General features: G+C 41.1%; 1 long non-coding RNA gene across 3 annotated transcripts in view; it reads left to right on the forward strand.

Annotated features, from left to right (window-relative positions):
* Window positions 1-24,504, forward strand: part of LOC103278298 (uncharacterized) — a 288,708-nt gene that overhangs the window by 167,806 nt on the left and 96,398 nt on the right. Inside the window, exons 2-3 of one of the 3 annotated variants that reach the window (XR_010004374.1) lie at window positions 580-866; window positions 2,419-2,924. This is a non-coding gene — a long non-coding RNA (uncharacterized LOC103278298). Of the gene's footprint in view, window positions 1-579; window positions 867-2,418; window positions 2,925-24,504 lie in introns of those variants that run through there. The other 2 variants (XR_505943.3, XR_010004373.1) reach the window with 2 other exon arrangements.

Consider the following 24,504-nt stretch of genomic DNA (forward strand, 5'->3'; position numbering starts at 1 on the left):
TGAAATAACCTGGCTGGGATACTACTATCAGCATTCTTTTGCTCTTTTTCTTCAAACTGCCATGGGTTTCTTGCTCATGCACTTTTCCTCACAACTGAAGCTTTATTTTAAAAAGTGTTAGAAAGTTATCAAGAAAAGTACAAATTTCAAGCTACAGTAGAGTCTCATCCAACACTCGCTTATCCAACCTTCTGGATTATCCAACGCATTTTTGTAGTCAATGTTTTCAATACATTGTGATATTTGGGTGCTAAATTCGTAAATACAGTAATTACAACATAACATTACTGCGTATTGAACTACTTTTTCTGTCAAATTTGTTGTATAACATGATGTTTTGGCACTTAATTGGTAAAATCATAACCTAATTTGATGTTTAATAGGCTTTTCCTTAATCCCTCCTTATTATCCTACATATTCGCTTATCCAACATTCTGCCTGCCCGTTTATGTTGGTTAAGTGAGACTCTACTGTACTTGCTTACAATCCATTATGACTGAGCTTCTTAAAGGGAGTATGAGATAGCATCCTATAAATAAGAATTGACAGCTTATCCAAAGTTTTTTTTTCTCTTATAAGGCAGAAATGAGTCATGCCATAATATGAAGACCTGGAGATGAATCATTGAGGTGAAAATGGAGAGTATGGAAGTGAAGACACTGACTGGAACATTGCTTCCTTTGAACATGAATGTGCATCAAGCATTATCTCAAGTACATTGTGATGAGTCATCCAAAGCCAGTGCTTCATTTGAAAATTTCCTCTGAGAGTTTAGGAGGTAAGACCAAGCAACAGACTGGAATCATGATGAATGTAGGCGTATCCCAAAGTTAGCAATATGCCATCATTAATGTCTTCATTAACAGGTAAGTAAGTTTTGTTATATATACATCAAAACATAACATCACATAGATATGAAATAAATAATCTGTTGCCTGAATGGCATTGTTGCAGTCTATGAATAGAAGAGAGGGAGGGCATTTCAGGCAATGAATTAAGACCTTCCTGCATGCAAATGATCATTATATGCCCATGCAGGAACCTAGTTGCCATTAATTCTGCCTGATGCCATGTGCATAGTAGAAGAAGCAGTTCATAAATTCAATCCAGGATTCAGTTGGATATTATTTCCTAAAGACATAGGCAAGGCATGTAAAGAGTATTCTCAATTTTTCTCATGCTCAATGAGAAAGGGCACTTTTTGAAATACACACAATGATGAATGTTGGTTTATGCACAAAAAAATTATGGTTCTGCGCACTTTTTCTCAACATTTTGGTGCCAAAATCTTTTGTGAACTTTTTTGTGAAAAGTCCTGAAAAAATACAAAAATTCAAAATGAACAGGGATTAAACCTTTGAAATGAATACTTATTGAGTGTGAGAATAAGTAAATAAGTAAAAGTTTATATCCCTAGCATTGGCTAATATCTACACCTCCTTGGCATTTAGAGATGGAATAGTATTTCTGCTTCCTTCAACATATGTCAGATCCATCCTACCATTGGGCAGAATAAGCTTCCTACATTTAGTAGATGTGGGTTTTTATTAATGGGTAGCAAATTATTATTTGCTTTACTAGTGCTGTATTTTGACTGGCATGTTTGGTGGGGTCTATCCCTCATGTGTACCTTCCATCATTTCACTGAATGGTGATGAAAACTGGGACACACGTGGCTAATAATATGGGCTCCTTCCACACGGCTGAATAAAATCCCACATTATCTGCTTTGAGCTGGAATTTATGGCAGTGTGGACTCAGATAAGCCAGTTCAAAGCAGATATTGTGGGATTTTCTGTTATGGTTGAGCCTCATGGCTCTACTACTGGGAGACGTGGGCGTAAGACTCCTCGAGAGTCAGATACTCTCGAGGAGCGAGAAAGGAAGCGGCTGCGAGATATCTTTGCAGAACCATCTGACGAAGATTCTTTTGAGGGGTTTACTGAGAGAATGGAGGAAGAGGTGGTTAGCTCGGAAGAAGATGATATGGAATGGACTCGGGTAAGGGAGGATTTGGGTGCCACTGGCAATGATACTATGGAAGACGATTGGGGACCTTCAGGATTAGACCCGTGGACAAGCTGGAGGGATGGGACGGGATCCACAGCTGGGGATGCTGTGGGGCGTAGTCAGAGGTGTTCCAGTTCTGATGAGGAAAGTGATGAGGAAACGCCCGGGCTAAGGAGAACAGCTGATAGTGATGAGGACTTGTAACTGGCATAAAATGGGGTTTGGGAGCAATAGCAAATTGCGTTGGGCAAGGTAATCTGGACGAACGCTTGGGATCTGTGTGGGAAGTTTTCCTGAAGACGGGTGTGATTCGTTTGCTGACTACGTAAGTTATCCTGGACATTGGGCTCAGACGGCGGGAGGAATTGTGTGGGGTTTTGTTGTGCAACCTCTGCTTAATCTTAATAGCTTTGACCTTCCGTCGTCTTCTTGACGGACGCCATCTGCTACTCTGGATTTACGGACTGAACTGACTACGGCCTCGGATTCTCCTACCTGTGTCTGTCGTTGGAACTGGTGAACTACAAACGTCTGCATCTGCCTTACGACCTTCGGAACGGACTGGGACTACGCTGACTGCTTCAACCCTCGTCTGCTGTGTTTGTATTGGGAATTTGCCTGCTGTGTGGAGGAGTAACCTCTAAGTTACTCAAACATAGTTTTTGGCAGCAGAGAAGCATCTGCTGCCAATTAGTTGCATTCTTTTGAACCTTTTGTTCACCAGCTTCTGTTTGTTTAATTCCAGGCTGAAGCAAGCTGTTTTGATTTAGTCCGAATTAAACTCCGGTTTAATTCGGTTTATCTTTTGAACGTTTTTCTTGTCTCTTTTTACTTTTAAGGCCAGTGTTTGCCTAGCCCTTGTCTTTTACGGGCATTTTTGGTTCTGTAACTCCAATAAACTCTGTTATCTTTTATCTTGTGGCGTTCTGTCTTTGACATTTTCTGCCTTGATATTCTGGGATATAGAGCTGTGTGGAAGGGCCCATGGTGAGGATGGTAAAAGTTATTGAGAAAGAGCACACATACTAGGAGATGCTGGAGCAGATTGCTTTTGCTTGAGCCTAGAGGTGATGATGGCTGTATTTCAGAGGAAGAAACTAGGAAAACCAGCTCTGAGTATGCCTTGCCTAAAAAAAAACTATGAAATGTATGGGGTTACCACAAGTTGACTGGCAACTCAAGGGCAAAATTCCATCTCCCTGTCTCTTCTCCACTAAGTTGAATTAATTGAGTGCAAATTATTTTTGTACTTGAAGTAAGCTGAGGACAAAGGAAGAATGTGGGAAGAAAAGAGAGAATGTGGGACATGTTGAAGGCAGATGAAAAAGTAGAAGGACATAAGATTAAGAGTTATTCCTGCCAAATCAGGAGAGTTGGAGTGAATGTTCATGGACCAAAATAACTTGTGGTTAGCTTTTAGTATTCAGCACTTTGATTTGGATTTTTCAGAAGGAAGGCAGTAGGTGTGCCATTGCTGGCAGCAAAACATTTTGGCACTATATACAGCGGCTGCTTCCTTGTCAGATTAAAATTTGTTGATATATAATCCTGCTTTCATATGTGTTATGTCAACTCCCTTAAATCATAGGTCTGAATCATACTGTTTGTCTTAGGTAGAGTTAGGACTGAGAGACTTTACATAGAAGTCACTCATCATTCAACAATTGAGTTAATTGGTGTACTTTAGTTGGGACGCTATGTATTAAATATGTTATCCATTTCAAGTTTTAATCTGGACCCCAGTGAACTGGATGCCTCCAATGAACCTGTTCTCAAACCATTCAGGGTTTTGTCATTTAAATCCAGACATTGTAGATCACATACAGTACAAGCAATATATTCTGGCTCTCTTGTTGCAGTCAACAACATTTTGCACCATGTGATGTTTCTGAGCATTTCTCAGGCTCCTTCTACACTGCCATTTAAAATCCATAATATCTTATTTGAACTGGATTATATGGCAGTGTAGAACGGGCCTCAGGCTGGATCTACACTGCCCTATATACCAGGATCTGATCCCAGATTATCTGCTTTAACTGAATTATATGGGTCTACACTGCCAATTGATCTGTGATAAACAGATAATCTGGGATCAGTTGCTGGGATATAGGGCAGTATAGATCCAGCCTCAGGCCCCGTCTACACTCCCTTATAAAATGCAGATTATCTACTTTGAACTGGATTATATGGCAGTTTAGACTCAAATAATTCCATTCAAAAAGCAGATCATATGGATTATCTGAATTAATAATCCAGATTCTATGGCTGTGTAGATCCAGCCTCAGTCAGTCATCATAAAACCATGAATGCCTTCCTGTCCTCCAGTTTTATACTGGTAGCCCCCATACCCAACCACCACTTTGCCATGCAACACCTCTTTATGCCGCTGTGCTACACGTGGCAATGATGTGGCTCTTGCCACTGATGTACCACCAACACAAATTGCTGTACCAACATATAGACTAATGATCTTCCACAAGCCATAAGACATTACACCAAGCTGTTGCACCCAAGAATATGAAAATCTCCACAGTGATTTCCAGAAGCTCATCAGCATTTCCATCCAGTCCTGGTTCTATAGAAGAGTAACTACATTTCTGTTTTTCCACAAGGAGAAATCTGCATAATTTGGTAAACATTTTCCTAAGGTATGCACACCTGTATGCATTTTAGACTGAACAATATTAGTATGTACCCTTATTTTGTGCACAGTTGTTCTTTGCCAGAATATATTGAAGGCCATACATATACCCAAGAAAACAGACACTCTATCCCATTGCCAATTCAGGAATATTCAAAACTGATATTTTCCTAGAAAATGTAAATGGCTGCAATAAATTTCTTTTCCACTTCATGTCATCCACCCACTCCGCTCCATTGGTGACAATTACACCTAAACTGCTAAACAATGGATCCATAATGGCTTAAATAGAGCAGCCAGCTATAGTTTGTTTGCTAATTAGGTTAGCCAATTTAACACAGATTGCTTGAGTGCATCCATTCTTTCTATTGACAATGACAATAAAACACTTTACAGTTTCACCCAAACCAGTTGTCCTTTGTCTATTTTATTGAAATAGCCACAGTCAATGCCATAGCCAAGGTAGTGTGTGTTTTGGGTTCAACTCCCCTCCCCCTGAAATTTTTCAGGTTGAAAGAAAAATCTGTTTTACTCATAATTTTTTAATAAAGTTTTTAATTGAAGTTTTACAATATTTGATAAAACAGGGAAGGGAAGAAAAGTTGGATTAGGGGGAAAGGAATGGATTGGAAAGGGGAGGGGAATGGTTGGGTATAAAAGGGGATGGGAAGATATAGTGACTAGGGAAAGGGAATTTTATACTTCCGTTCTTCTTCTCTGCTGTGTAGTCTTGTTCTATTAGTCTTTAATTATTTTTCTTTTTACATATCATTTTCTCCCCAATTCATCTTACAAAATAGTCTTTCCTTCTTCCTTAGTCTATTCTTCTTTTATTCAAATTGCTTGGGGACCCGGTGGTGCCCGGGTTATTAGTAGACGGCATTGAGTTGTTTGGGGATGTGAGGAAATATCACTTAAGTTTTGTCCAGATCCGTCATCAGCTGGGTTCAGTGCTGTCTGTATAAGGGTAAACTACAACTCCCAGAGCCAAAGGACAATCACCCCAAAATCCTGCCTGTATGCTCAGTTGGGCATGATGAGGCAGTGTGGCAAGTTTGGTCCAGATTCGAAGTCGGCTGGGTTCAGTGCTGTCTGTTTAAGGGTGAACTACAACTCCCAGAGCAAGAAGTTAGTGATGCTACTTGGTCCATCCTCCCCCAATCTGCTCCAGGACAGAAAGGGTTTCATAGGGTTTCTGTGTGCCAAGTTTGGTCCAGTTCTGTCACTGCTGGGCGTCGCAGTGGCCTGTGGGAATTGTAGCGATTGAAAGTACTACAAATCCCAATACCCATGGGCCATCGTCCCCCAAATGGCACCAGGCCATAAAGTGCATCATGGGGGTTAAGTGTTCCAAATTTGGTCCAGATCCGTCATTCCTGGTGGTCTCAGTGGCCTGTGATAGTGGCGACCAGTCAGAAAGCTGGCACATACACAGATACATACATACATACAAACATACATACAAACACTGACTTTTATTATATATGTATAGATTTGTCTCTTTTTGTCTTGTTTTCATATATTCTTTGAAAGGTCGCCAGTAGTTTACTCATAAATTTTAATTGGTTAAGGAAATCTCCATGCTAAGTCTATGAGAAGTAAAAATTAGAGTTTTTTCAGAACTGCAAGCACTATCTCAACCAAATTTTGATAATTTATTCACACTATCAATACCTACCTTTCTGCCAATTTACATTGCAGTATGTGCAATAGCTGACAAAATGAAAGCAACCAAGTTTTGACATTGTGAATGCTTAATCATCATTTTCAATGTGAAGGCAATGTAATCCACTGAAACTGACATCAGAATTGGACTCCTCGGGTCTAACTCCATAAGAAAAACTTAAGTTTAAGTACAGTTTACGATGTCTACAGATATATAACTGTTCCGTCCCCCAGGACGATGGTTTGCCTTACCTATTGGTCGTTTGTTTGTTTTCCCTCCTTTACATTTTGTTTGAGCCTCTGGCTGCAAAGGCCTAGGAAAGGTGGCTTGGAATCTGCAAGAGCTGGCTGCAGTTTTCTTTGCAGTGATTGGTCAAAGAGTGCAACATCTTAGGACCGCCCTTTTTACCAGGGTCTAGTCTCCATTTTGGAGCTTCATTCTGGCTATAGTCTTCCAACGTGCTGGAGCTGTGCAAGGCTAACTGGGACAAATCATCCTCAAAACCAGGCCAATCTAAGCCTATCTAAATTAGATAAGTATTGAATTATATTGATCTGGAATAGGAAATCTAGTTAGAGGAGCAGAGTTATTCCATCGCTTCTAGAACTAATCTTTGCTGTAAAGATAGGGAAGGAAAGAGTTTCTCCTTCTAATATAGGCAGCGTGATTAGGGTATAGTGGTTTTATAATCACTTTTGCCTTCTGGAACCAGGGATAATTCTGCAACTAAAACCTATGGAAATTTGTTTCATTTTCTGCAACTTTAAGATCTGTGCCAGGTTTACAACCTTGTATGAATAAACATCCTTTTTTGAAGTTATCCAGACTCAGTCGTTCAATATCTATAGGACAGCTTATAGGGATTTGCAGTTCGCCCGGATAAAGGACAGCACGTTTCAGTTTTATAGCTTTTTATTGTCCGGCGGACGGCACAGTTTTGAGGTCGATCAGCGGTTTTTCCGCTTCAGCTAGCTTGCACGGCTTTATAGTTTTTATAGTTTAGGAAGTTTTAGTATAGGCTGCGGCTTTTCCGCCTGAGCTCAGTCTGCATACCTAAAGACTCTACCAGCGTCTGAGGCAGTGGAGCCCGCTCTCAGACCTGAAGGAGTCAAATAGTGGGGCTCTATTTCCTTGCTATTTGGCTCGCGTGTGCGCACGTGGCCCAGTGGCTTTCTGGGTTTGCACAGGCTGTGCAGTTCCCAGCAACGTCCAGGGCTCCCTCGGCGGTAGACCTCGAGCCGCGGAGCACCAGCGACAGTTCTTTGGCTGGCTCTGAGGCGTGAAGCCCACCAGAACCAGGCTAGAACCTGGACAGGCCTGGCAACGCTGCTGCGAGTTCGGCCGGAGCACTCGGCCGGCTTCGACCTGCCTCATCGTCCTGCGGTGGTGACCTGCCTCATGGTCCGGCGGTGGTGACCTGCCTCATCGTCCTGCGGTGGTGACCTGCCTCATCGCCTGGCGGTGGTGACCTGCCTCATCGTCCTGCGGTGGTGACCTGCCTCATCGTCCTGCGGTGGTGACCTGCCTCATCGTCCTGCGGTGGTGACCTGCCTCATCGTCCTGCGGTGGTGACCTGCCTCATCGTCCTGCGGTGGTGACCTGCCTCATCGTCCTGCGGTGGTGACCTGCCTCATCGTCCTGCGGTGGTGACCTGCTTCATCGTCCTGCGGTGGTGACCTGTTTCATCGTCCTGCAGTGGTGACCTCCCTTCACAGCGGGGAGGAGGCGTCTCTTCTCTCCTCCTTTCCAAAGCCAGCCTCGGTGCTCCTTCGGCGGCAGGCCTCGAGCCGCAGAGCACGAGGTGCTTGAAAATTTGGCGAAGTCGCCATTTTGGCAGTTTACGTCACTCGGGCAAGGGAGGTATCAAGTGGCAAGTTGCTGTCAGTTGGCATTTTGCAGCTTGCCCACTAAAATCTGGCGCCAAAGGTCACAATCTTTGTAAAGTATAGTTACTTAGTGATATATATTGCTATGGTTAAGTGTTGTGCATTGTATTATATGTTGTATTTGCTTTTGTTGTAAATTTACTTGCTATTAAGAATACATAATGTCTATGCAATTTCAAGATGATACAGATGGTATACCTCCTTCTGAGGCTGAAGGTAGGAATGAAAGGCCCCAAAGGATAAAGCACCCTTCAGCCAAAATGCTAGCCCATCTAATAGACGAAAAGGAGCTCCTCCATGTGAGGTTAGGTTCGGCATGGGAGCGCATCACAACATTAATGGACAGAATTGAGAGCTTGGGTATTACAAGGGTGCCATCCATATTACAGACAGACCTTGAAGAGACCTTCGGTATTTGGAGGGGTTTGGTGTCTAAGATAGTCCAGGTCCTCGAGCGCATTAACGCCAAGGATTCAGAGTTAGAAATAGTGAGTGTCTTAGCTGACACTAATGAGAAAGAAAATAAGGTGAGGGCAATTCTAGATGCCTTGGAATTTAGTTCTCCACCTGTTAATCTAAGGTCTGAGCCAAAAGGAAATCAGTCTTCCTTATGCAGCCATGAGACCAATCTTTTAAAATCACCTGCTGTGGCACTTAGTCTTAAGTCTAACCGCTCTAGCCAGGTATCTAAACTAAGGGAGTGTGCATCATCTAAACATAGCCACTCTAGCAAGTCTTCTGCTGCTGGGAGTGCCATCTCTTCCCTAGCTGCCTTGCACATTAAGGAGGCTGCACGTCTAGAGCTAAAGAGCAAGGTAGCGGGGGCGGAGGCTGATGCTAAGGCAGCTGATCTCACCCTTCCCTTTAAAGAAGAAGAGCAACGACTGCAAATAGAACAGGCCCGTAGACAAAGCGAAATGCAAATGGAACAGGCCCGTAGACAAAGCGAAATGCAAATGGAACAGGCCCAAAGACAAAGCGAAATGCAAATAGAACAGGCTCGTATAGAGATGCTTAGAATAAAGATGGATGCCGCAGCCAAAAGGGTAAGGGCTGAGACTTTGGCCAAGGCCCTAATTGAGCCACTCACAGAAGAAAATGTAAGCCAGTTACCAATACAGGACCCTTCTGCCAAAGTGTTTGCGCACCTTGGCAGCATGTACAGCCAGTTTTCGGATGAGGAACAGGAAGACTTCTCTCCTTACCCAGAGCAGGGCCCCAAAGTCACGTTTGAGTTTCCTGCAGAGCAGAGCGTCATAGCGGGGAGCTCACCCTTGCTCGAGCTACCTGTGCCTCCTGCTAAAACCCTAGGTCAGTCAATCAGGGCCCCAAGGCCGAGCGCTAGTTGGCCCCTACAGACAGCTGCACAGGGAACCATCGATTCGTCAGTGGTCGATGTCATCCCTCCAAGAGGCCAAAGGTTGACGCAAGGTACACGGTGGGAGTCCACTCCACAACAGCAAACTCCTCAATTGTTCCCTTCGACGCCAGAGTCCCAGCTTGTCTCCATCATCAGAAGCCCCAGAAGAGATCTTAAGGACAAGGGTGTCGAAAAGTTTTCGGACAAGCCTGAGGAATTTCTTCTCTGGAAGGCCACCTTCCAGAGAGCAATCAGAGACTTAAAGTTATTGCCTGAGGAAGAACTGACTCTTCTGGCTGCATGGTTGGGCCCAGCCTCATCCTCACAAGTTAAGAAGATCTACGCAGCCCACGTAGCCGATCCCGACAAAGCCCTGGAAAAGGCCTGGGCCAGGTTGCAGCAGAGGTATGGGGCCAGCACAGAGATTGAAGCATCTCTTATGGACAAGCTCCAAAGGTTCCCAGCTTTAAAACTCAAAGACTTCAAACTCTTGTGGGACCTCAGCGAGCTCCTTGCGGAATTAGAGTCGGCCAAGGAGAATCCAGAACTGCCCGGTTTGAAGTGCCTCGATCAGCACCTGTCCCAGAGGCAGATCTTGACCAAGCTGCCCTTCACTTTGCAAGAACGCTGGGGACAGGAGGTCTTCAACTACAAGGAGGCCCACTCCCAGGCATACCCTCCATTTTCTCATTTGGTCCAGTTCATCACCAGGGCAGCCAGAGAAAGGAATGATCCACAGACGGGCCTCCCCACCTTATACCAAGGGATACCAAAGAAAGCCAGAGAAGGCACCTGAAGTGGACAAGAAACCACCTAGAGAGGCCAATAGACCTGTCAGCGTAAAGGCAGTCGAAACTCAACACAAGACTGACGAACCCAGGTCGGAGGTAAAGGAGTTGCTTTGCCCTATTCACCAAAAGCCTCACAGCTTGGCCAACTGCAGGGAGTTTAGTAGAAAGACGTACAAAGAAAGGCAACAGCTAGTTCAAAGGCAGGGAATCTGCTTTAGATGCTGTGGAGCAACTCCACACTTTGCATCCAACTGCAAAGAAAACATCAAGTGTGAGAAATGCAACAGCCTCAAGCATTGCACCGCAATGCACAACTCCAATATCATCTCCCACCCCAAAGAGAACGCTTCACCAAAAGAAAAGTCAGCAGTCGAAGACACCGACAAGCCAGCCGCACCAGAGATGCAGGTGGAAGTTTCAGCAGTCGTCTGTACAGAGCTGTGTTCTGACTCGCACCAGTACAGAGTTTGTCATCCTATCTGCCTAGCGGATGTATATCCAGCCAAGAGCCCTTGGCTTAGAAAGAGACTCTATGTGGCCCTGGATTCACAGAGCGACGCCTCCCTGGCTACTCCAGAGTTCTTCCGCATGTTTGACCTTAAAACCAAGATGGTCGACTACACTATGACTACGTGTGCAGGAAAAAAGAAGTTGCAGGGTCGCATAGCATCTGGCTTTGTTGTCTCTTCTTGCGACCAGAAGAGACAGTTCAAGTTGCCAGACCTGATTGAGTGTTCCTCCATCCCTCGGAACAAAAAACAAATTGTAACTAGAGAAGTTGTGGAGGCTCATCCACATTTGCGACGGTTAAAGAATGCCATACCAGCCTTTCAGCCAGATGTGGACATTGCCCTTCTGCTTGGTGCGGACTGTCCGAACTTGTTCTATGTGAACGACCAAGTTAAGGGACCTCCAGGGGCGCCCATTGCTCAGCTGCTACCACTAGGCTGGACAGTTACAGGCCCAGTGTGCATAAACAAGATGCACCCACCATCGTCGTTGGACTCCAATCAAGCACAGGTGCTTAAAGGTGGACGTCCTACACTTGTGCGCAGTTGCCTAAGTCACATCTCAGTCTACTGCCAAGCAATAACTCCAGAGTATTCCTCCATCTTCAAAGTCTCTGAGAGAGACGAAGCCACAGCGCTCTCGAAAGATGAGCAAAGGTTTTCGGACATTATGAATGCTCAAGTCTCACGAAGTGCAGAGGTGAAAGTTTGCAAGATGACCACAGAAATCAAGATGGGCCAAAGATCTTGCCTGGAACCACACCGTTTTGAACGTTTTTCGGAGTGGCACAGTCTTCTTAGAGCAGTAGCTAGGCTTATACATCGTTTAGCTTGCAAAGATAGTGAGCCTTTACAGGTCCAGGATATGATAAAGGCTAAGAGCGTCATATTCAAGTCAGTACAGAGATCTGCTTTCAAGCAGGAAATAGCTAGGCTAGAGCAAGGGCTCAACATCCCTAATCAAAGTCTTCTAAATGAGTTAAACCCATTTCTAGACAAGGAGGGTATTTTGAGAGTTGGAGGAAGGTTAGCCAAAGCTAAACTCAAAGTGTGTATAAAGAACCCTATCATTGTACCCCCCAATAGCCATATTGCTTTGTTGTTGGTTCGTCACTACCATGAGAAAATCCATCATCAAGGTAGAACTCTGACTGAGGCGACCCTTAGAAATGAAGGCCTGTGGGTGGTAAATGCTAAAAGTTTGGTCAGCAGTGTTATTTTTAAGTGTGTCAAATGTCGGCGACTCAGACGTAACTGTCAGAGTCAGCTGATGGCTGAGTTACCTCAGGACAGGACTTTGACAGACCCCCCCTTTTCCCATGTGGGAATCGATGTGTTTGATCCTTGGGAGGTTGTCACTAGGAAAACCAGGGGTGGTGTTGTAAATAACAAAAGATGTGCGGTTTTGTTTACTTGTTTGTCAGTACGAGCTGTCCATATAGAGGTTGCAGAGGGAATGGACACTTCATCATTCATAAACGCATTGAAAAGGTTCATAGCCCTCAGAGGGCCAATTAAGTCAATTTGGTCGGACTGTGGCACCAATTTTGCATGTGCAGACCTTAGCCAACCACTTCTGGAAGAGGTGGAAGGCCGAATACTTAAGCCAGCTTCCAACCAGAAGACTCTGGCAAACCCCAAAGGACAATGCCAAGGTGGGAAACCTTGTGTTGCCAAAGGACAAAGACTTGCCCCGCTATGCCTGGCCTATGGGCATTATACTAAAGACCTTTCCTTGCCCTGACGGTAAGGTTAGAAAAGTTCAAGTAAAGACTCATAGTAAGGACAAAATGTCTGTCCTGGACAGACCAATTAGTGACCTCGTGTTGCTTATTGGAGATGTTTAAAGTTTTATACTGTTGTATTGTTGTGTATACAAAGGTGTTTGTATGTTTTTGATTGGTAAATTCCCACATCCTGGGAATTTAGCGGGGAGTGTTCCGTCCCCCAGGACGATGGTTTGCCTTATCTATTGGTCGTTTGTTTGTTTTCCCTCCTTTACATTTTGTTTGAGCCTCTGGCTGCAAAGGCCTAGGAAAGGTGGCTTGGAATCTGCAAGAGCTGGCTGCAGTTTTCTTTGCAGTGATTGGTCAAAGAGTGCAACATCTTAGGACCGCCCTTTTTACCAGGGTCTAGTCTCCATTTTGGAGCTTCATTCTGGCTATAGTCTTCCAACGTGCTGGAGCTGTGCAAGGCTAACTGGGACAAATCATCCTCAAAACCAGGCCAATCTAAGCCTATCTAAATTAGATAAGTATTGAATTATATTGATCTGGAATAGGAAATCTAGTTAGAGGAGCAGAGTTATTCCATCGCTTCTAGAACTAATATTTGCTGTAAAGATAGGGAAGGAAAGAGTTTCTCCTTCTAATATAGGCAGCGTGATTAGGGTATAGTGGTTTTATAATCACTTTTGCCTTCTGGAACCAGGGATAATTCTGCAACTAAAACCTATGGAAATTTGTTTCATTTTCTGCAACTTTAAGATCTGTGCCAGGTTTACAACCTTGTATGAATAAACATCCTTTTTTGAAGTTATCCAGACTCAGTCGTTCAATATCTATAGGACAGCTTATAGGGATTTGCAGTTCGCCCGGATAAAGGACAGCACGTTTCAGTTTTATAGCTTTTTATTGTCCGGCGGACGGCACAATAACAACTACGATCATTTGTGTTTGCTTTAAAAGTTTATACTGTAATTTTTCCTAAAATATCAAGTATTTTTATATAATCAGGTACCAGATTAAAGGAATTTTATGTAGTTTCTAAAAATGGCATAATATGTGTGGGTCATACATCTTGATTTTTCGATATTCCAATTTAAAGTGAAAATATATGTATACGAGCTCTTTCAAAATGCTGTACCTCTAGTTCTAATCAACATTTTTCATGACATTTTAACACAATTACAGATTTTATTATGTAGTTTTATTTGTTTTTACCCCATGTAATTATCTTTAATAGTTTTTGAAATATTATTTTAAAAAACCCTGAGAGTAGTCATGTCACTGCTCTCTTGGTCTTCCCCCTTTCAGAGGTCTCTCTTATGTCTACCTTTTTGTTCCTCCCACTGGGGTATAAAAGAAAGGCATGAAAGCAGCTGTTGGTCATTCCAAACACAGTTGTCTTAGTGTACAATTGTCTGCTAGCTTGAGTTGTTATTTTGAGGCTTAAAGCCCTGTTTGTTGTTGTTAGTGTTTCCTTTCATCCACCTGACTCTAGAAGATGCCTAAACGTCTATCAAAGCAACTGAACATTTAAAGTTTATGGCAAAAAGAAAAAAAAGCGAAACATTGAAGACCAAGAAGGTAGCAGGTTGAGAACCACTGCAGCAGCTGATACTGATGAAGACCCCAGAACATGCAAACCTGGACTGCAGGTGAAAATTGTGGCAAATGAGTTGTCTACCACTGGTTCATCTAATCCAGTGGTTCTCAACCTGGGGTCCCCAGAAGTTTTTGGCCTATAACTCCCAGAAATCACAGCCAGTTTACCAGCTGTTAGGAATTCTAGGAGTTGAAGGCCAAAAACATCTGGGGACCCAGGGTTGAGAACCACTGATCTAATCCAAACCTTGCCAAAGAAACCATGGAACAGGAGCAAAGACAAGATATAAAGACCTTGGACTTTATATCAATAAAACTGTTTCTGATGACCAATCCACAAACTCCATTGCCAGGATGCATATTTCCTGTGGATAAGAAGAGCCAGCTAAGTTTTCAACCAAAGGGTTCAACAGATTTCCCTGGATAAGAAAGGCTGACTGAACTTGCAGTGTCCACCAAAGTTTATCGATGGAGCCTGATTTCTTTCAAAGTGTATTGACACAGCTCTGAAGTGTTTCCAACAGGCATTGTGGTATTCCATTTGTAATCACTAAAATACCAATAAAGAGTCATTTTTAGGGTTTTTTAAAACTTGAAACTTTGTAACTAAAATCAAAATTTGATTTAATTAAATCTATATAAAATATAGAATGAGTCATAGAATTTAAATTATTTTGTGTTATGGATCTACTCTTCATGACTCGCTAAAAATAATCATTGGTTCAACTTCCCTCCTCCTGAGGCTACAGGCCTGGGCACAGTTCAATGTGTACAACCTTTGTAATTTATCATAATTTATTGGGCTATGTACTAATTAACCAAATTTTTCATCCAGTTAGCTGCACTCCTATAATAGATGAATTAATATATCAAACACTTCTTGTGCCATTCCTTATTCTGGACAGCTACTAAAAGAGGCTTGATTATATTCTTGGAGGCAGACTAATTAAACATAACATTGCAGTTGGTAGCATCATGATGGAAATATGATGGTCCTGTTTCAGCAAGCCAGGGGCAGATGTCAATAGATTCAGCTAAGATTGTCAAATGAGCATCTGGATATACACCTGAGTTACAAATCATCTGGGCCCTGTTCAGCTTGCACTGAGCACTTGATCTATTTTTAGTGCATATGAAGTTTTTCTTTCCCATCTGGGGGATATGACTTGATACTTGCAACAAAGTTCCAACCGCTTGGATTTTCAGGGAAGGAATCATGCTGGCATATCTTTTCTACAGTTTGTATAACTCTACCAACCTTCAAATCTTTGTCTTTCTCAGATTTTGTACATGTACAGGGAGGCTTGGGGACCCAGGCAAGTAGAACTTTGATCTATAGCCGCCTTATCAAATCCAAGTTACCTAACAGCATCTCCAGAACACAGAATCCAAAAAAGGCAGAAACCCAAACAGAATTAAGCAATAGAGACCAGATATGGATCAAATCTATCTGTACCTGTCTGAAATATGCCTGAAAACCTACTGGTGCTCAATCCATATACTGGCTTGAATCTGCTACTTCCATTTAGAGTAGATCCTGGAATCAATGAAAATCTAAGAAGGCAACACTTACCTAGACTCCACTTAGTCTGTTTTAGTTGGGACAGTGGGGTTTAATGAAAATGTCGATCATGTCCCTTACTCCAGCTGTTTATGTCATTCTCAAGCACTCTTGATATTAAGAAATATTTGATGAACAGACAAAAAAGAGTCCCCAAGTGACAATGAGAATTCTCTGATGATGATAATGTTTGCAGTTTGTGACTTACCTGTGCAAGTATTTTATTTTTATATGGTGAAGGAATAAAAGGAACTCAGAAATCTGCTAAATAGACTCATGATGGATCACTGTCTATATTTGTGTTTCTAAAACTAAAGCTTTCTAATCAATAAGTGTTTTTATTTTATTGAGGTAATGGTTTATTGTATTGTTCTATGTCTCTTCCTTCCTTCACTTCTGGGAAACTGAAGGCTACTCTTACAATGTGTATGTTTTTTAAAGAGATGCTGGTGCATTTGAAAGAATTTATTTACAAAAACAAACATGGAACAGGCTTTATTTTGAGGTAAGAGAAAGGAACAAAGTTGAAAGAGCAAAGCCTCACACCAGAAACACCAACACAGATCTCCAAATGTAAAACCAAACTTTCAGTCCCCATGTGTATGGTTTCTGTGAACTTCCTTTATTTTATGCAGTAAACAGCAATAGAAGCATACAGAAAAGAAATCTTAATATTGTGTTGTTGAAGGCTTTCATGGCCGGAATCACAAGGTTGTTGTGTGTTTTCCGGGCTGTATGACCATGTTCCAGAAGTATACTTTTGGAACACGGCCATACAACCCAGAAAACACACAACAACCCAATCTTAATATTGGCATAGCCTCCACTGCAATTTTCCCCAACCACTTTTAGATTCCTAGAGTTGGATCCAGAATTTGTCATGTATACATTGTGTCCCAGTGGGCCTCACAAATACGTGTAAATCTGGGTTGTAGTTTAAATCACAAAGACATCCAAATGTTGGCTATCTCTATAAGAATCAAAAGGATACACCTTACATTCTTTGAAATGCCCTCCCCAGAGAGATTTGGCAAGCACCCACGCTCAGGAAGGAATGGAAAACTTGGCTTTTTAAACTGGCTTTTGACAGTGGCAAAATGTAAGAACACTCAATAATTATCAATCGGATTTTATGGCTTATTTTGCCATAGCAATGGCTGGGATTTTTAATGTTGTTCTAAATGCTTTATATAATAATTGTTTATTGATGTTTTGCATTAATTTTTTTGTTTTATCTTAATTTGATATGTTATGTGTTTTGTTTATATTATCTAATATGTTTTATTTCATGGTTGTAAGCCACTCAGAGTCCCTTTTTGGGAGATGGGGTAGGGTATAAATAATAATAATGATGATGATAATAATAATAATAATAATTATTATTATTATTATTATTATTATTATTAAATGATCTTTGTCTTATTGATTAATTGTGTCCCTGAAATAAATAAAAATCCCAACAAAGCCACTGTATTAACATTCTTTATGCAGGAACAATCTGATTGCTTTTCCCCTTCATTTGGCATTGTGTAAAACCTGGCTTGTGAACAGTTTTGTTACCATTTGTGTCAACAATAAAATGGTTTATTATTACAAAATCTGCCCAAGGGCTCCTGTAGCCAACCTATATATTACAGCTTGATTTTTTTGAGAAATATAAATCAATAATATATCTGCAAGTTCCTTTTACCCAAGGGATTGAATACCATTGCAGGTTTAAGTGGCTTTCAGGTACTGTGGTTATTGGAGCTGTAGGAGCAGACATGAAAAAAATGCACAAAGGACGTCAAGATAAAAATCCTTTTAAACATCCATTTTCAAAAAGAGAGAGAGAGAGGGAGGGAGGAGGGATCATGAAACAGATCCAAAAAGCCATTTCAGTCTTCCTGATCAATCCTGTGCTGCACATTTTATAACCACCAATAAAAGGATTTTTAATAATCCCGTGGATAGAAAATGCAGAGGTTATAATTTTGGTTACATCTGCAAGGCTCACACTGTACAATGCAATTAAAATGCAAAATTCATACTAGTATTCGGGGACCCTTCAATTGTATGCATGTCTCATTGACATTATGCAGAATTATGTAGCATGGCACAATCACAATGCAGAACATACATTCAATTGCTCTGCTTTGCTTTTTTGGGACAAAAAGGGCAAGGAGTCAGATTTTGTTCTTGGGGGTTTGTTGCAATCTCTCAGAAACCTTGTTCCTGGTTCCCCATTTGCATATTTCTTGAGGAGATTGTTGTCACTCCTGTTACCATGATGTAAGTTATTAGCTACGAGTAGCTTGGTGAAAACAAAAATATGAGAAACTAAAGTCAGATTGGAATAACTGGAATCCTACACAATAGCACTCCTTATATCATATATTGGCTGGGATCCTGTTGGCCTGTCCCAGACAAAGGAAATTATTTCAGCTCATTGTTGATTAACAAGTCTGCACACAGGAAACTGATTAATTCAATTGTTCTGCTCCATTCGAGATGAACAACAGGATTTAGGTGATTGTTATTTCTCTAGATGATTTGGACTTCAACTTCAGTGAGCTCTGACTAGCATCCCAATGATCAGGAAATCTCAAAGATGTAGCCTAAAACATTCAGATGGCACTGTGTTTTACAATACACTTAGAATCAATGGCTGGAATTCTATTGGAATCTTAATTTTTCAAATGTGGACTTGCATCTGCAGGAGATTGAGCCAAGCAGTTCCATAATGTCCATATCTAGTTAAGAGATATGGTTACATTACTACATACATACTACAATGGAGTGTGCATTGATTGTGCATCTATTGTGTCATGTGACCCTGGCTAGGGAGAGCCAAAGCACATTGAAATATTCTTACCAGTGTCCCAATACATATTTTCACAATTCTCTCTAACAGCATTTCTTAGCCCCTTTGCAGTATAGCTAAGTATACATAAAGTTATGTAATGTACACCATGACAGATGATTCTGGCCAACTTGTCCACCTCTCCTAAAAGTGCTGGTTCAAAGTAACAAATTCAAGCAATAATGTGCATTAATGTGTTCTGATTTTTGATGTTGCCATTTGTCACAAATCAAATAGAAGTTTGGCCTAGTTTGTAAACCCATCTTCCCCACTTGATAACTGCATATTCAAGTGAGGATTTGAATGTATGAAAGAACTCTTACAAAGCACTTCCAGATGAAATGTTTGTACTTCTCACGTCACTTTAATTGTAGTGCTTGGATCCCAATCCCCCCCCCCCATTGCTCTGTAGTGGATCATATGATAATCCATAAAGTGACTTATATAGGCAGTGTGAATTAGCTCTTGAATACCATATTTTCTCGAGTCTAATGCACCATCGAATCTAATGTGCATCTCAATTTCCAAAACCCGGAAACAAAAAAATGTTGCCAAATGTAATGTGCAGCAGCAAAAAGTGCACTCTGTAATTTGCCCAAAAAGGTGTGCATTACAGTTGGTGCCTACTTAGGATTCTTTCTTTAAAAGTAAAAGTGTTAGAACTCCATAGCTTCCAGGATTAGGGGGAAAAAACATTAGGGTGCATCTATGCTGCAGAATAAACCCAATTTAATTACCTTGGTTCAATGCTATGGAATCATGGGGGCTGTAGTTTTATAAGGTCTTGAGTCTTCTCTGCCAAAGCATACTGATGCCCTACCAAACTACAAATCCCAAAAATGCATATCATTGAGCCATGACTATTAAATTAGAGATGATGTCCTTGAAATATGCACCATAGGTGCTCCTGAAGCAGCTTCCCCTTTTGCATTGGCTCTGCACTAAGATTATCATATTACAAGAATTTAATGAGCACCCTAATTTGGGTGAGGTAATTAAGCTAAAAAAGGTGAGCATGAGATTTGAGTAAATAGAGTGTTTGAAGGAGTTCAACCCATCAGATAGCTATGTCAAAACTCACAAGCAAACCACACAAATTGTATTTTCTCTGCAAAGTCTGTAAGGTCACCAGAAAAAGTTATACTGGACATCCCTATGAGGAATCTCAAAGTTGAAACTGGCAAAGATAGTGACATAGAAAACTGCCCTATATTGAATCAGACCACTGGCCCATCTAGTCCAGTATATTCAACTCTGGAATTTAGTTAATCTTGGGGAATTTAGTTAATCTTTCCTATCACTATCTAAAGAACCCTCATTCACTGGGTACAATCCCTGTTTAGCTTCTGAAATCAGACAAAATCTTGTGCATTCAGGATGGGCATCTGCTTTCCAAGCAAGGGGAAGAGCTCTAACCCCCACATCATTTTGCCTGCTTAAAGAAGGAAAGGAAACAGGTAATCAGATAATTCAGACAGGACAGCCCTAAGTCCATGGACCACATGCAGTTTGAGGTACTCTTAACACTTTCCTGTCTCTGAAAGGTTCACATGGTTCTCTTGCAGTCCAAGCTGGGAGAGACCAGAACAATGCTTCCAAAATGTATGTATGTACCCTGTTTCCCCGAAAATAAGACAGTGCCTTATATTAATTTTTGCTCCCAAAGATGCACTAGGTCTTATTTTCAGGGGATGTCTTATTTTTCCACAAAGAAGAATTCATATTTATGGTTGAGTTGTTTAAAAATGAAAATGTATTATCTACTGTACAGTAGTTGTCATCACAGACCAGCATAACCAAACTGTGAATCCTTTCAAGAATTTCTATATTATATTTAATTGCTATACTGTTTTTAAATTATTGTTTTAAATTTCTGTTTGTATGTAAATTTATGCTGTTGTTGGGCTTGTCCATGTGTAAGCTGCCCTGAGTCCCTTCTGGGAGATGGAGATGGGATATAAGAATAAAGTTATTATTATTATATTATTATTATTATTTCTTGTTACTACCTTTCTTTCCATGTACAACAATCTATGGTATGCACATTTACCAATCCTGTATGCTTCCAAACAAAAACTTTACTAGGTCTTACTTTCGGGGGAGGCCTTATATTTATCAATTCAGCAAAACTTCTACTAGGTCTTATTTTTTGAGGATGTCTTATTTTCAGGGAAACAGGGTATGTATGTATGTATGTATGTATGTGCATGCACATGTATGTTTAAAGGGGTATCCACCATGAAAAACTCTTAATATCCTTGTACTTGTTGTTCTGGCCATCAGAACTCTATATTCCCAGAAATAAAACACATTAAAGCCTTTTACTGAGACAGAAATATATATACTGCAGGTTCAGTGGACTGGATACTGCAACACCTTATAACCATTATTTCCAGTCTGTTTGAAATAATTCATGGAAAGGAAATGTATTTGGCAAGCCCCCCCCCCCCCACTCCCAACTGCATCCTTCTCTGCAGTCTTACATGTCAAGCACAAAGGTCTGAAATGAGATTTGAAGTGTCCTCACTTGAGAATACATAGAGTCACATTCATAACTTCATGCTGTTGCAGCTTAAGACATTTTGCTGCCTGACCCACCGACAGCAGCTCTTACTACACTCTGTTGTATCATGCTCTACTATTTTAATGAGTCACTGCATGTGTTCTGGGTTTGCATCTGATTTTTAAAGGAGTTATCTAGAGTCTTGACTGCTATTCCCAAATAGATAGACCACATATGGAGGTGGCAGGTCATTTCCAACTGTTAGGAGCTAGATCGTACGACACACATATCTCACTCCTCCAAGAAATGGGAAAGATGAAGAGGTTCTGAGGAAGAGAGAGAATCTGTCACCTGGAAAGTTGCCTAACCGTTGGACTACCACAGTGCTAATCAAAGGCCAAGAGTGGAGGTAGTGAGGATGGGGACTGGAGTAACATGAATTATATGTGTGGCCCATAATGGCTTCATACAATATTTTCACACCACTAGAAAAAAACAAACAAATTAACACCCGAATAGATCTATTGTCCTACCTGTCTGATACATATCCTGCTAATGTCATCCTAATTGGCTCATAGACAAAAATCTCGCCTGAAACCATTTGGCTATTTTTAAAACATATCAAACTCCACAATTGTGCCCCTTGAAAAGTTTGGTAAAGCTGGCATTTTGACACATTTCCCAACTGCTACTTTTGACTTGGCACTTCAAATGTTGTTGTTGTTTTTTTCACTTTCCCCTTTCATCATAAGACCCTTGTTAATGCAATCAACAACCTCCAGGATTGCTGAAGGAACTGTTAGATGAAGAATGAATAATTAATTAAATGAACCAATAATGAGGTGAATGTGTGCTGAAAGTTGCTAAACATAGTTGAATAGCTTGAATGAATGTTTTGGCTTTGGGAACATGTGTCTTAAACAGGTTACAAGACATATTCAATGTGCAGTTGAATTTTTTCCCTAACAGTGGACAAAATCAGGCAGAAGTAATGAGGCGTCTGATGTTAGGGTTCAGTAAATCTGGGCTTTAAAATTTGTACACCTGAGTATTGTCGCAATAGATATATTCGTTCTATTTTTATTCTGCTTTTGAAAAATGGCACCAGACCCCATCACAATGCTTACCTTATCCTGCTAAATTCTCATCCATTATTTTCTAGCTTCTGCTCTAGGAAAATTCTTGAGCCACTTGGTTCTCTCTTGTTATTCCATTAGGTTCTACTGCAACTTTGTCCAAGGTCACCTAGATTCTCTCTAGCTGAACTCTCAGCCTGTTAGTCTTTGTTCCTATTCCTGACCTGACCTTTGTGCCCGTGTTTAGGAGACCTGTATTTTAGTATCCAAAATTTGTCAGTTTCAACTGAAATACATGCAATTGCAAACAGTGCCAACAAAGAGAAAAAATAAGAATAGTGTAAAGAAGCCAGAATGGATATCCAAAGAACTTCAAACTGGGTTAAGGCTCAAAAGAGACATACACAAGAAGTGGAAAAGGGGAGAAATCACCAAAGAAGAATTCAAATGAATAACCAACTGTAGGGAAGAGGTTCACAAGGCTAAAGCGAAAAATGAGCTCAGGCTTGCCAGGGACATTAAAAACAATAAAAGAGCTTCTTTGCTTACGTAGGTAGGAAAAGGAAGAACAATGAGGTGATTGGACCTCTGCGAGGAGAAGATTGGGAAATGTTGACAGGGGATAGGGAAAAGGAAGAACTATTTAATGCCTTCTTTGCCTTGGTCTTATCACAAAAAGAAAGCCATTTACTTCTTTGCCTCAGTCGTCTCACAAAAAGAAACCTCAGCAAAATGGAGTGGATAAAGGATTAGGAAAAATCCAACTTCAAAAAGGAAGACAAGTCATCCAGGAATATCTGGCTGCTCTAAATGAATTCAAGTCCTGAGGGCCAGATCAACTACATCCAAGAGTATTGAAGGAACTAGGGGAAGTTATTTCAGAACCACTGGCAATCATCTTTCAGAGTTCTTGGAGAACAGAAGAAGTCCCAGCAGATTGGAAGAGGGCAAATGTAGTCCCTATCTTCAAGAAGGGAAAAAAGGACGACCCAAACAATTACCATCTGGTCAGCCTCACATCGATACCAAACAATAATAATAATAATAATAATAATAATAATAATAATAATAATAATAATAATACTCGGTGCAGCTAACACAGGACCAAGCCCAAAGGACATAATGTAAACAAGATAAAATATAAAACAAGACAATAAAAACAAGTAACAAGCAATATAAAACACAAATGAATAAAGGCACAATTTTAACAAATACATAAAACAATATAAAAAGTTTTAAAACAATATCAGCTTCAACCACCAAAGGTCAGGAGAGTGAAGCGGGTCAGAGTAAAGTGCATAATAACAAGGTTATCTCCTAAAGTGCCTGGCCGAGGTGTCCAAGGTTTCCTTAGATGACGTTGGGGGTAGGATGGGGTGGGGTCAGAGATAAAATACAGAACAGCAGCATGGTTGTCAAGGGGTCTATAGTGTCTGACAAGATTCTGGAAAAGATTGTTAAGGAAGTGGTCTGCAAACTCTTAGAAAGAAATGTGGTCATCGTTAATGGTCAACATGGATTTATCAAAAACAAGTCATGCCAGACAAATCTAATCTCTTTTTTTTGATAGAGTTACAAGCTGGGTTGATGCAGGGAACGCCATGGATGTATCATATCTGAATTTCAGTAAGGCCTTCTACAAGGTCTCCCATGACCTTCTGGCAAACAGTCAAATGTGAGATAGTCAAAACTACAGTTAGGTGGATCTGTAATTGGTTAAGTGAATGAACCCAAAGGGTGCTCACCAATGCTTCCTCTTCATCCTGGAAAGAAGTCACGAGTGGAGTGCCACAGAGTTCCTTCCTGGGCCCAGTTCTGTTCAACATCTTTATTAATGACTTAGATGAAGAGTTAGAAGGCATGATCATCATGTTTGCAGATGACACCAAATTGGGAGGGATAGTTAATACTCCAGAAGACAGGAACAGAATTCAAAATGATCTTATCAAATAAGAGAGATGGGCCGAAACTAACAAAATGAAGTTCAACAGGGGCAAGATACTCCACTTAGGCAGAAAAAATGAAATGCAAAAATACAGAATGGGGGGGCACCTGGCTCGACAGCAGTATGTTTGAAAATGATCTTGAAGTCTTCGTGGACAAGGTAAACATGAACCAACGATGTAATGAAGCAGCTAAAAAAGCCAATAGGATTTTGTCCTGCATAAATAGGGGTATAGTGTCTAGATCCAGGGAAGTCATGCTCCCCCTCTATTCTGCCTTGGTCAGACCACACCTGGAATACTGTGTCCAATTCTGAGCACCACAATTTAAGAAAGGTGTTTACAAGCTGGAATGTGTCCAGAGGAGGGTGACCAAAATGATCAAGGGTC

The sequence above is a fragment of the Anolis carolinensis genome, chromosome 3 (assembly GCF_035594765.1).
Source record: "Anolis carolinensis isolate JA03-04 chromosome 3, rAnoCar3.1.pri, whole genome shotgun sequence".
NCBI lineage: Eukaryota > Metazoa > Chordata > Lepidosauria > Squamata > Dactyloidae > Anolis > Anolis carolinensis.